Source organism: Carettochelys insculpta, chromosome 6 (assembly GCF_033958435.1).
Source record: "Carettochelys insculpta isolate YL-2023 chromosome 6, ASM3395843v1, whole genome shotgun sequence".
Lineage (NCBI taxonomy): Eukaryota > Metazoa > Chordata > Testudines > Carettochelyidae > Carettochelys > Carettochelys insculpta.
This window is the reverse complement of record NC_134142.1, coordinates 123,216,139-123,229,879: the sequence shown is the minus strand read 5'-3', so window position 1 is coordinate 123,229,879 and position 13,741 is coordinate 123,216,139. Positions and strand designations below refer to the sequence as shown.

The 13,741-nt window shown below is 50.5% G+C and overlaps 1 long non-coding RNA gene across 1 annotated transcript; it reads left to right on the top strand.

Moving 5' to 3' along the window:
- The first annotated feature begins 3,799 nt into the window (after positions 1-3,799).
- LOC142014966 (uncharacterized) lies at positions 3,800-6,652 on the top strand. Its single transcript, XR_012646074.1, has 3 exons — positions 3,800-3,995; positions 4,534-5,055; positions 5,716-6,652. It is a non-coding gene; the product is annotated as an uncharacterized LOC142014966 (long non-coding RNA).
- The last annotated feature ends 7,089 nt before the right edge of the window (positions 6,653-13,741 follow it).

Genomic DNA, 13,741 nt, shown 5'->3' with positions numbered 1-13,741 from the left:
CGTGGTCAAAACCAGCGAGTCAGTAACATTGGGCTCCAGGAGCAAAACCTAGGTTCCTGAGTCAGTAGGGGACAAAGGCTTTTCTGTAGGGTTATCTGGGAATGCCATTTGGGGCTCTGATGTAGGAACAGAATTGTCTGTTGGGTGCTCTGGGATAGCCCTCAGAACTGGGACGGTTTCCCATTCAGGCCCCTAGGAGCTGTGTTCTGCTGTTCAAGTCCCCTGCACCCAACTTTTGGACTGATCTGAGCTGAATCTGTGACAGATGCTCTGAGACAATGTTGACCGCCACATGCACAGGAAAAGGTGGGTTTGGCTAGTGCTTAAGTGAGGTGTTTTCCCTGGCTGTTTCCTGTTTTCAGGGATTCCCCCAATATTGTGTTCCACCCTGACAGTGGTTGAATGAGCACCAGCTGTGGGAGCTAGCATCATCCATACCCATATGCAGAATGCGCAGCTGCATAGGGTACCCCAAAACTTAGAGCCCCACTGGGTCTTAATAACCACCCACCTGCCTCTTCTCATCCCTGTTCTGGGGCTCTGCTGCATCTGGAGAGGATGTATTTAACTTACCAGTGGAAAAGTTGGAGATATTAGCAGACACAGAATCTCTGAAAGAGCCATTCGAGTGGTAATGAAACTGCTGAACACGCATTTGCCACCCCCAAGTAAATCCCGTCAGTCTCTGAATTTACTATGTGAGTTGACTAGACCCGAGTTTAAAATGTGCTTTAAAATTTTTCATTTGTGCATTGCTGCAGATTGTAAAATCCCAGCTCTTCTCTTCCTTTGAGGAGTACAGCATGGAGAGCAGGGGATGAGGGCTAGCTTCTGGCCCCAGATTCCAGGTGGGCTGCACAAGTAGGAGGTTCTGAACCCCAGGGCTCTTCCTCTGGCCATACACCCCCTCACCATCTCGGTGGAGGAAAGGGATCCCCAGGGGCTGGCTTGCTGGCTCTGAAGGCATGAGCTCTGTTGTTTGAGACTGCTGTGTTGGCAGCTCCGGAAAGCACTGCCTTCTCCTTCTCCCCCAACCCCTGCCCAGCTGGCCAGGGGCTCCAGTCCTGGGCTCACCGGCACTCAGCCCCGCTCCAGCAAACCCAGCCTGCCATCCTGTGGCACTCAGATGGTGCTCCCAGCCGCCACGGTGCCCTGGGCAAGTATCGGAGGGGTAGCCATGTTAGTCTGGATCTATAACAGCAACGAAGGGTCCTGTGGCACCTTATAGACTAACAGAAAAGTTTTGAGCATGAGCTTTCGTGAGCACAGACTCACTTCATCAGATGCTGGTCTTGGAAATCTGCAGGGCCAGGTATGAATAAGCCAGAGCATCCCCACCCTTGCTCTGGCTTATTTATACCTGGCCCTGCAGATTTCCAAGACCAGCATCTGATGAAGTGAGTCTGTGCTCACGAAAGCTCATGCTCAAAACTTTTCTGTTAGTCTGTAAGGTGCCACAGGACCCTTCGTTGCTGTGTTTGAAATGTTACCCTGCAAATGTCAAGCACTGGGCCTAATCACAGGCTTTTCCACCAGTATTGGTTCAATAAAGCCCCCATCTTGAAAATGCCTGTGCCTGCAGCTGAGCTCTGCAGGGACAGAACTGTTTTCAGAAGCAGGATCTTAGACAGAGTAAATAGCATGAAAGTAGGTAAAGTGGTGCCAGTCAAAATAAATGCACAGATCAAGTTAACTTTTGATTGCAGTAACTTGTCCATACAATCACACCTGTGTAGTTACATCTCTCCCCCATGCCCCAAAATGCCAGCAACTCACCACAGTCCTGTCTCTCTCAGGCACAGCAGCTGCTGCCCAGCTGGGAATGGGGCACCCCAAACTCCCTACCCCTACTTCTCCCATCACCTCACCTTCCACTGCCTCTCCAGGAGCCGGCAAGTGCAGGTGGGGTGAGGGAGCTGTAGCTCCTGCCTCAGGGGGAGGGAGGTGTCTCTAGGCTCCAACCTTGGTATAGGATGGGGTAAAAGAAGAAGGTATGGAGCGGGGGAAGGCTAGGCATCCTTCCTCAGGTGATTTAAAGAGGTCCAGCTGTCGCTATTATGGCTGGGAGTCCCAGGTCCTTTTAAATCATCCAGGCCCCTGGGCAATTGTCCCTTTTGCCCCCACCTGCTTGTTGGCAGGCCTACCTGAGCCTCCTGCCACACCCCAAACCCCTGAGCCTGGAGCCCCCAACTGCGCCCCAAAGTTCACATCACTGGACACACCTTTGAGGCCACACCCACAGCCAGAGCCTTTGCACCCCAACCCTCTGTCCCAGCCCCAAGCCCCTTTTCCACAGCCCCACCCCAGAGCTTGCCCCCCACAGCCAGAGCTCTCATAGCCCTGAATCCCAGCCTTCTGAGCCAACCCAGCTGCCCCTTTCACCCCAAAGACTGCCTATTTGTCACTGCCTGGGGGCTACCCCATGCTAAACACAGCCCCCTCAACAGCCACCCCCTGGCCCCAGCAGCAGCCCATCCCCCTCCCCTCCGCCCTCCCCTCCCCTCCACATCCTGTTACCTGTCTGGCTGAAGCGGCAGGGGAGGAGAGCTCTGTCTCCAGCAGTACTGTGTCTTTCCCCAACAGCAAGGTTAGAGATTGCCTGCGAGAGTGATGTGATGTGGCCCTTTTCCCCCACCCTTCACCCTTGACAGCATCCGGGACCCCCTCATGCCCCCTGCACCTGCATCACCTGTTCTGGCCAGAGTGGTAGCCAGGGAGCTACAAAATATTCCTCAGAGGGTTAAAGCTATGTCTGCAGCAAGAATGTGCTGTCCTTTGCACACCACTGCCAAAGCATCCCCACTGAGAGCCTTACACCTCTTGAGGGGAGGAGAGGGTTTCTTGTTGCAGTGAAACTTCTCATTTGCCCTGTAAAAAGTCATGGGTGAGTTTAGCTGCTCCCACAGTTTACATACAAAAATGGGACTTTTTCCACTTTAAATGGCAAAAGTGTAGATAGACCCTGAGTTTCTTTTTCTTCTGTTACACCCGCACTCAGTGCTTGCCAATAGGGAAGTATGGCCAAGGGCCCCGGGGCGGGGGGGTGGTGTTTTTTCCAGGTGCTTGGGTGGGGTTCAAGCAGCTTCTCTTTTGTAATACTAAGACAGGAAGTTCTTGATATTCATCTGGTCCTTGTTAATGCCCATGTCAGCTGACGCAAGGGTCACACCAACACATCAGATTACTGCACTTAATCACAGGAATACCTGGCTGGTAAGGCAAGTCCCCTGCCCCAGCCCTTCAATCTACTCCCCATGGAACCAAGGCCAGCTTCCACCCCAGTGGCCTGGGATCTGGGGAGCGACCAGCGAAGTGGTGGGGAGGGAGCAGGGGAGTGTGGACAGGCAGCCTGAGAGTTGGAGGTCTGGGGTGCGTGAGTGAATGGGGCAGGCGTCCCGACCCGCCAGGAGGAGAAATGGAAGGCACACTTGGGCAAATATCTGATTAGGGCTTGAGAGCAAGATAGTTTATTTGGTGTGATTAATGGAGCGGGGTTTGGTACTCACCCACTCAAAGACACGTGTGAGACATGAGTAGTGCAGGGGGCCTTAGTTTTAAATGCTCAGTACAATTCTCTGGTCCTTCTGAAGGAAAGAGCTGATTACTTTGCAAAACTGAGCCCTGAATAGCCCTGAGTTTCTGACGGGAAACCCCCTGAGTTTCCCAGCCAGCATAACCTTGACTGGATAATTACACCTGTTGGACTCTGCCCTTGGGCTGTTTGTCATACATCCAGGGGAAGTCCAGGCTGCAGCCACTCCCTTTACAAACACGTCCAAAGGGAAGGGTTTCTGAGGCCATCAGTGTTCTGACAAACAGACTCATTCCTGGAAACGCTTCCTCAGCGGGCAAGAAATGAAACTGGAAACTTACTTTCGTTTTCTCTTGTCTGTTTGTAGGTTAGAGCTCCCTCGCCACCTTTTACCAGCCAGAGCTGCGGCAAGAAGAAAACAGCAGGCTGTAACCAAGCAGAGTTGGCGGCGGCCATGCTGCAAGTAAGTTTTCTTAAAACTGACCTGTATTCTCTAAGACAGGAGTGAATAAACTTTTTACATCAGGCTCCACTTTTCATCTCCACATTCAGCAGGGCCTCCCACTCAGTCTAATGTCATCCAAACTGATGGAAATTTTGGTTACGTTCATATGAAAACAAAAAAAAAAAACCTTTTAGCACGTGTAAGAAAATAAGTCTGTAGAATGTAAACACTTTACTCATCGGTGTATAAAATGTGAATGCACAGCCAGAAAAGCAGTAACATATTTCAACATTTTTCATGAGATGGATGAGTCTGAGACCCGGCAGCCAATCCTGCTGCGCTCCCACTCTTAGGAAATTTCACACTCCCCACAAGGGGGCTGCCCCCCTCTTTACACAGCCCTGCCTTAGGACACTTTAATGAGGTTGTGCTGTCCTTCAGCAAAAGCTCCTTGGAAACCAGTCAGGATTGGCCTGAATATGGACTATAGGATTTATTCCTGAGTGGCGATTTGGCAGGGACATTGGAACGCTAATTGTCTTATTTGCATTTGCAGGGCCTAAGGGCACCTGTGTCTAACAACGGCTGGGGCAGCTGGGACAGCAGAGGATGGAAAGAAACCTGTTGGGAGAAGGCAGCGTGATAGAGCAGACCACGTCACCAGATCCCTCCAGCTCCTGCTGCCTTGGTGAATGGGGGTGGGTGGTGACCCCCAGGCCAGGCCCCAAGGTAATCCCATGGGCCTCTCCCATAGGACAGTTGGGGCAGCTGCTGTGGTACCCCCCAAGACATGATGTGTTTTCAGCTCAGTAACCCTGAGGGGGTTTCTTTAAAAATGCATCGCGGACAATGAAAGTGAAAGCTTCTGAGAGGTGGTGAGGAGGAAACGCCCAAGCTCTGACTCAGTTGGGAGCTGACTGCAGAGCAGGGAGGATGTCTATCATGTTCCAAGTGTTTGTGGAAGGGGTGGAAGGCAGAAAAAACATTGTAGATGTGGCAAACTCCGAGCAGGAATTCAACAATATGACCATTGACAAGTTCATGGTGATGGTGGCAACCAAACTCCTGAAGAAGCCAGGTAAGGAGTAAGGAAATAAACTGACTTTAAAACGGGGCAATGGCTTTTTGAGAGGGCTCGCTATCTGAAATGTAGTTGGAGAATAATGCCAGGTCTACTTGATGCCTCTTCCACCCCCACATCTTGGAGCATAGGCCATTGATGACCGTTCGACTGTGTCCCTGTCCTGGGCGATCTTTTCCAATTCTGTCCAGGTGTATCCCATCTTTTGAGCATCTGTCTTCAGGTCTCTACGCTAGGTGTTTCTTGGACAGCCTCTTTTCCTTTTTCCTTGTGGGTTCCAACTTAAGGCTTGCTTTGTGCCATGTGCTAGGGGTTAAGCCTGTGGGGTGGGGTAGCGGTTTGGGGCTATTGCGTGTTCAGACCTCAGAATATGTAAAAAAATTGCCATGTGGCCCCCGATGAAAAAAGGTTGGCCACCCTGGTGCAGATGTACCCGTATGCACTGGTCAGCAGGGTCAGTTTATATTATCATGAGAGACTTGTGATTTTTTTAAAATGAATTAGAGATTTAATCTACAGCGAAGTGAGGTAACTCGAAATCACTTTCTTGTAGGTTTAGTTATTTAGCTTTTAGGTCTGACAGCCCACACAAGAAATGGCAAGGAAGCCGTTGTTCCAAACTCCACTGTGCTGACTCTCGCTTTATTTCACTACCAGATTACCTGCAATTTAGTTTGCTGTTTGCTAACCAACAAGTGGAAAAAGGGAAGAAATTCTCAGATTACTCCATCAGAAACAAGTCGACCTTCGTCATGGTTGTCCAGCTGCCTGGAGGAGGGGGTAAAATGTCGACTTGCATGAAGAACATGGCAGTTTTCTCCTAGGAAAGGAGGTGCCGCCAGGCACACCATGGTCTGTGGCATAGGTAGAGTTTAGCATTTGCCTGGAAAGAAACCAGAGGTGGGGAGAGGTGGTGAGCCTCAAGTGTCACTGTCACACCCAGACCTTAGCACACCTGACCATCACTGCCAGCCCGCCAAGGGCACCTGGTTAATAAACAGGATGTTCCTGTGGCCTTCCTTTCTCTTGTGTATTCTCTTCCATCACCTGTTATCTTCTGCCTCTCCTGTCACTCACGCCCTGTCTTTGAGCTGATCCTGGAACCAGCTGCAGAGCACTGCAGCACCATGGGATTAGCGACCCCCCTCAGTGAAAGACAGGTGAAAGAAAAGGACCTGCGCAGACCAACTAGAGGATGTTCAGAACTGGGAAAGGGAGTCAGGATCTGCAGCAGCAGCCGCCATCGTGACCAACTTGCCAGGCCAGAGCATCAGTTCCTGACAGGCCCACTGTCTTTTGTCCTCAAAACACCAACCAAAAGGCTGCATTTCGCCTGCCTTACTATCTGTTCTCTTCCTCCACTTCCCTGTGCACCTTTTGTTAAAAGCTGCACAAGCAACCACAAAACTTACAGCTCTCAACAAAAGAAACTGAGCTGCTTTTCCATGCTAGGAATGAGAGACTCACCAATATTCTCGCCGAAAAAAGTGACTTTGAGTTATATTTATGATTGTTTAGCTTAACGCTCACTTTCAAAATGCTTCGTCTTGTCTTGAATTTTTTTCTTGGGCATCTTGGTGCAATAAATTTCCAAACCTCGGTGTTGTATTTTTTGTATTGATTGTATTGTTTGCCAGGAGACAAAGCAACCTCCAGTGTCCGTACTGAAAACCCTAAGCCCGCTTACCTATGTAATATTGTCAGGTGACAGTTTTGCATCTCTCTGGCCCTTATTGCCCTGAAGTTAACGGAAGAGAGTCAAGACTGAATACAAGCACAATGGGGGCTGGGAGTGGGGCGCAGCAGAGAGGGTGCTGTGGACAGGCAGGGAACAAGACTGGACGAAAGATGTGGAGCTGGAGGTCTCCATGCCCCAACATGACCTCTTTTCACGGATCTGCTCCAGGTTTTCAGGGGTCCGCCCCAGGCTTCTGCAGTCCAAACCTGGCAGCAATTGGTTCACTTCCTGGTTGGTCCTTCCCTCCATCCACAGCTAATAATCCATGCCCCAGTCCCTGGACTGGAGAGGGGCCAGAGGCCCACCTGGAAGCATTGACTGAGGGCTGGCGCTGTGCCCTGGGCTAGTGTTAGTGCCTGTAACAGGGAGAGATGTTGCCTCCTAGTCCAGAGAGGGCCCTGCGGCAAGTACCCCACCAGCACCCCTCAGGCAGTGCTCCCTGTGAGCAGCTGCCCAGAAGAGATTCAGGTGCTGCCCAGCTGATAAGCAGAGCACCCGCAGCCGGCAGCCTGTGTCTATGGGTGGTGCACAGCTTCACATGCCTGGGTGCATATAACAAAATTTATTCCGCCCATGGATTGGGGAAAAAAATTAGCAAGAGCATTGCCTTTGGGTGCCCTCTCAGTGTACACACACTTTGCCAGACACCCCCTCCAACCCTCCCCACACTCCCTCGCTGTACATATGTACCTCTAGCACCCTAAGAGCCCACCAAAACCCCCAGATACCCCGTCATTGCACATACACCTGTCCAGCTCCCTCAAGTACTCTGCTACGACCCCCGCCCCCAAGTATCCCTTGCAGACAGAGGGGACCAGAGTGGGTGGCAGAGTCCTGGGTAGGAAAGTGAGAGCCAGAGATCGGGGTGGGTGTGGGGGAAGGGTGATGTGCAAGGGAAGGGGGAGAGATTCCAAGAACTGGCAGAGGGAGATCAGGGACAGTATTGACTGGTTGTTCAAGTTCAACAAGTTATTCCTGCATATGGATTTTAAGATGGGGCCAGGTCAGGCTTATACCCATGATTCAGTTGCAGCTTTCACAGCTGTGCAAGGGCCACCCCTCCCTCATATCTGAAGCAGCAGAAGTTTGGTAATTGCTGCTTGTGTGGTTGGAAAGAGATTCGAACAACCAGCACTAAGAGCAAAGTACTCCAGTGTTGTCTTCTGAGGCAGCCTGAAATTACAGCAGAGAGGCGTTAACTCCCCTGCAACCACAGTGGTCCACTCACAGGACATCATAAAACCGCGGAGTTAACATCAGCGCCAAATATTGCCATGCAGAGCTTCTGGTGCTGATGAGGGGGGTGGGGAAGGGCAGTAGTAGAGTGTTTCTGAGGTTGGTTGGTTCTCAGCTCCTGTGGGCTTCTGTTTCTTCATCCCCTAGAGGTGGGAGTCAGGGTGAGCTGTCTTCCCACCGGGGATCATAGTTCACCTTACATCACCACGCTCTCTGGGACTATGGCTTCTCACTGTCCAATAGAATAAGGTTTTCTTCCCACAGAATCCCATGCCTCTACCATGCACAAACGGTCACTGCTTCTCACACATCCCTTTGCCTCTGCAAACAAGTATGTCCTGCTACTTGCACACGACTGCCTCTGAAACCCTGATTTGTACAGCTCCTGTTGGAACGCTGCACTGGAAACACATCCTTTCAAAGGCTGGTTTGCCCAGCAATTTGAAAATGGATCTGCTGTTTGTAAATGTAACAGCGCCTTCCAGTGGACAGCCTGGTTAATTTCGTGTTAGATAGTCCTGCAGAAACAGCTCCCACATGAGTCTAAAATAACAACCAGGCCAGTGGCACCTTAAAGACAGAAGCTGTGTCTCCACGTGCCACTTCTTCCAGAAGAAGCAGCATGCTAATGAGCTATCTGGAAGATGCTAATAAGGCACGGATGCAAATTTTCCTTGCCTCATTAGCATATCGGCACATGATTCAGAGTCTGGAAGAACCAAAGTACATGTGCAGACCCATGGCCTGCGGGAATCTTCCAGAAGGAAACCCTCCTTCCGGAAGCCCCTTTGGCCATTATGGACTATAGCTTGTCCCTGAGTTGAGGGGCTAAATTGAGGCTGGGGAGGGGGCAGGGGTGGGTGCCCTAAGACAGGACTGCTAAGACACTGGAAGGGGATGAGAGACTAGCAGAGCCAGTACTGCCAGACAGCAATGCCCTGAAGGGGATGCTGTGATCTAGAAGGTGGCAAGGGTCTGAAGAGCTGATCGTGTGGCAAGAATGGGCAGCAGGTGACACGCACTGGCCAGAGGAAGGCGCCGTGCTGGAGATCGGGCTAATTCCCAAGTGACCAGAGCCAGAAATGCTCACCAAAGTGGGGGTCAGGTGCAGGAGGGGATGAGAGCTCCAGCCAGGCATGCAGACTCCGGGATGGGGCCAGAAACGAGGAGTGCAGGTGAGTGCTCTGGGTGTTATGCTTATAAGAAGCACACCAGACCTTTTCAGAGGGATAAGGCAAGAACACTGCAATTATTAAGAATGCAGCACCATCATGTTGTGTGCATATACCATACTTAGTTTACTCACAGGCACACACACACACACACCCCACATTGTGGTTGCTTGTAGTCACCAAAAGATGCTCACTCTAATCCATTGGCAGATGGGTTGGATGTGAGCATGGAGCCAGGTTCCCTTGATCCAGATCGCTTCTCCACTGTTGACAAGACAAGAAGAAACCAACCCTTGGGGTGCACACATCCTTTATAGGGTTTAGCCCTGATGCTGTCCCAAGCACTATGAGTCACCAGTCAATGGCAGATGGGTTTGACCCTTTCCCACTGCCCCAGGTTGGTGTGTAACTCATCACCTACAAATGGGACTTCATCTTCCACTCCGGGTGGGTTATTGCTGCAGAATCCACTTTTCATTGTTGGTTCTGGTACAACTATGATCTGGAGAAGTGGGTCTATTTCACGAAAGCTCATCACGTAATAAATTATTTTGTTAGTCTTTAAAGTGCTTCATGACTGCTTTTTTATTTTTTCAGCCATCAAATTTTTGTGCTCCAGATGGGTGGTTCCCAGAGGGTGACTCACTAGGCATCCACATTCACACTTCCAAATGCATCTCACACACCCATCCTCACACAGAGACAGCACAAGGTTTACAGGCTAATACAGCAGCCCATTGCCCTAAAAATGGAGTCTTAGGTACAATGTGGAATTAGATACAAAGTATCTATGAAGTTAAAAAAAACAAATGTTAAGGATAATACAAAGATAGAAAGTAGTGTGAAAGAAACATAAATAGTACAAAAGGTACTATAGAGTACAAAGCTCTTATCGAGAGATACAGGGTAATATAGGGAAATACAAAGATACATGGTAATGCAAAGTTTCTATTAAAATATACATATCTATTTAGGGTTGCTACATGGGCTGGGCTGGGCTGGGCTGGGCTGGAGGGTGGGGGGGAAATCTAAGCTAGGGCAGGGGACTGGGTTGCAGGTGGGGAGTCAGGGCTCCAGGTGGGGGGAGGACTAGGAGGGGAGAGCAGTTTGAGCATTGCCCTGCTAAACCCAGGGTTGTGAGCTCAATCCTTGAGAAGACCATTTAGGGATCTTGGGGCAAACACATTTAAAAAAAAAAAGTTGTCAGGGATGGTAATAGTTCCCACCAAGAGGGCAGGGGACTGGGCTTGATGACCTCCCAAGGTCCTGTCCAGCTCTATGAGATGCATATCTCCACATTTATATGAATATATATTTGAGCTGTGCAGTTGGGGGTGCAGGAAGGTGCTCCAGACAGGGACTAAAGAACTCAGAGGAGGGGGACTGGGGCACAGGGGTGGGCTCAGGGGTGCCAGGCCTGGGCAAGGCTTACCTCACACAGTTCTTGGTAGCAGCAGCCCAGCCCTCTTCCGGCTCCATGTCACTGGTGGCTGCAGAGCTGGTATGTGGGGTGGGGGCAGCATGCGGAGCCCCCTGGCTGCCTCTGCTCTGGGGAGCTGCATCGAGCAGGGCATTGCAAACCCCCAGCCTTACTGCCCAGGCTGGGAACTGGAGTGAAGTAAGTTCCTATCCCCACCTCCAGCAGGAGCTCCAGGGCTGAATATAAATGTCCAACTGGCTGGCAGTCCCACAAGCCATAGTTTCCTCTAGCTGGTGGAGACTGAAAAAATATATAAACAAATATTAGCATCTAAATATGTGGGGGGGTTGTTATTTTAATTCAGGTGGTGGTATTTGGGTTTTCAGGAAAAAGCTCCTCCTGAGTTCTGTTGCTGGACAGCCCAAATAACCCATGGATGTGAAGGTTTATTGCCTGTTAATACTGTATATTTCTGTCACTTGTGATCAAATCCCCCTCATCCCTCTTTACCCCCAACCTCAACCACTGCTAACCCCTATTTCCTCCAACCCTCCCAAAAGCCGGGCTAAGTCCTCACCATGCTCAGGACTGTTAGGTCTCACACCAAGTCCGAGCACACAGTGAATTTGAGGAAGGAAAGTTTCCCTGGACAGGCAGCTGGGAACGCAGGCAAGATAAAGTGTTGCGCTACCTCAAGGTCTCCCATGACAGGCAGGCATTGTGCTGAGATTCAGCAGGTTTGCTTTTCTTTCTCCCTGCTTCCAACAGCTGCTCTGTGGCCAGCCCAGCCAGCTGTGTGAGTATTCTGAGGCAACGTAGGAAGAGGTCCAGAGAAGCCATCTTTGCGAACAGTCTACACCTGTGCCCAGGAAGTGGCAGTGCTGTGGCAGGAAGAAAGGGCAGACCACAGGCAGCAGGAGATGCCAGGCAAGCCCTGAGGGCAGCATGCGTGTGAAGGAGAGACCAAGCCACAGAGAGAATTGTGTGTGTTCTGGAGCAGGGGTGCACAAAGTGGGGGTGGGGAGCATGAAATTTCACAAGGCGTTCTGTTCCCACTTTGCACATCGACAAACACCACCCAGATATACACCCCCTGCTCTAAGACACACAGGCACAACCAAATCCATTGAGACAGACCTGGGGTCTGCAACCAAAACAGCAAGAAGAGCCATTTTTTCAAATCCAATTACCAAATCAATCCTTCAAGAGCCGCGATGCACATGAATACGAGACGGGTCCCAAGCAGTGAGGTGCGTGTGCAAAGCAGCGACAGCACTAACAGCGCACGGCTCTGAGGCACACTGAGCACCACTTCACAACACCCCAGTTGGGGGGCACTGGTGCAGGGCACCGAAACCCCTCATGACGCCCCTGGGTCTGGAGGTTCCATGGCAGACGCGCGGAATATTGAAGTCTGGAAGTTCCATGGCAGTTGGCCACATGGCTGTGGGTTGGCGGTTCTGGCAGTTGGGTGGGAGGCTGGGGGCGGAGGGGAATGGAGGTGTCACAGGAAGGGAGTAAATACCTCAGTCGTTAACACTGGGGGTAGCTGAGGAGGCAGAAACATCTCAGGAATTCATGACCCCTGCTGTCCGAGCCCACAGTTTTGTGGAGACTGTGGTGAAGTGCACACCCGTCCCGTCCTATCTGGGCTGAGATCCCACTCGTTTCACTCTAGACCTAATTAACACAGCACATGAGATTCACTCACTAAGTTCACATCCCATTCCATGCACCCCCAAGCCAGTCCCATTGCCTGGGGCTGGATTGGAGCTGGCACCTAGAAAGAAAAATCTCTTCTCCTATTACTGTCCCCCTAAGCCAGCCAGTCTCCTGACCTGGAGCCAGAGCTGAAACAGTGTCCCTAGTGGGTGAAGGCTCCATTTCCCATCACCTGCCTCCAAATGGGTGAGCCTCTCAGTCCCCTGCCCTGAGGCTGCTCGGAGGAAAAGGCCTTGTATCCTTTACACCAGCCATGCATCTGTCCTGAGGGTGCTAGGAGCCAGTGCCCACCAAAAGGAAGGGCTGCATGTCCCATCCCAGACCTGAGAGAAGGTGGGGCTATCCTTGTCTATAGAGCCCTGTGGGGACCCCTTCTGGGGCTAGAAAACTTCCTGGAGTTCCATCGCACAGCATCTGAAACTTGTGGCCATGATGGAGTTATTGGGGCTGCATTCAGGATAACAACTTTCATAGTAACAGAGAGGAAGCCATGCTAGTCTGTACACTATCAAAACAAAAAGCAGTCAAGTAGCACTTTAAAGACTGGCAAAATAGTTCATTAGGTGAGCTTTCGTGGGACAGACCCACTTCTTCAGACCTGATCTGAAGAAGTGGGTCTGTCCCACGAAAGCTCACCTAATAAATTATTTTGCTAGTCTTTAAAGTGCTACTTGACTGCTTTTTGTTTTAACTTTCATAGAATCATAGAACAGTAGGACTGGAAGCAACCACGAGAGGTCATCAAGTCCAGCCCCCTGCCCTCATAGCAGGATCAAGTACTGTCTAAACGACCCCGATAGACATTTATCTACCCTGTTGTTAAATATCTCCAGAGATGTAGATTCCACAACCTCCCTAGGCAATTTATTCCACTGTTTGACCACCCTGACAGTTAGGAACTTTTTCCTAATGTCCAACCTAAACCTCCCTGGCTGCAGTTTAAGCCCATTGCTTCTTGTTCTATCCTCAGAGGCCAAGAAGGACAAGTTTTATCTCTCCTCCTTATGACACCGTTTTAGATACCTGAAAACCACTATCACATCCCCTCAACCTTCTCTTTTCCAAACTAAAGAAGCCCAATTCTTTCAGCCTTCCTTCATGGGTCATGTTCTCTAGACCTTTCATAATTCTTGTTGCTCTTTTCTGGACCCTCTCCAATTTCTCCACATCTTTCTTGAAATGGGGTGCCCGGAACTGGACACAATACTCCAACGGAGGCCTAACTAGCACACAGAAGAGCAGAAGAATGACTTCTCGTGTCTTGCTCACAACACACCTGTTAATGCATCCCAGAATCATGTTTCTACATTTTGACAAGGGAGTTCAACAACTGGTGATGTAAAAGGTAATAAGTAGATTTGCCACAATTCATTTTCTAAAAATAATTCCCACAGA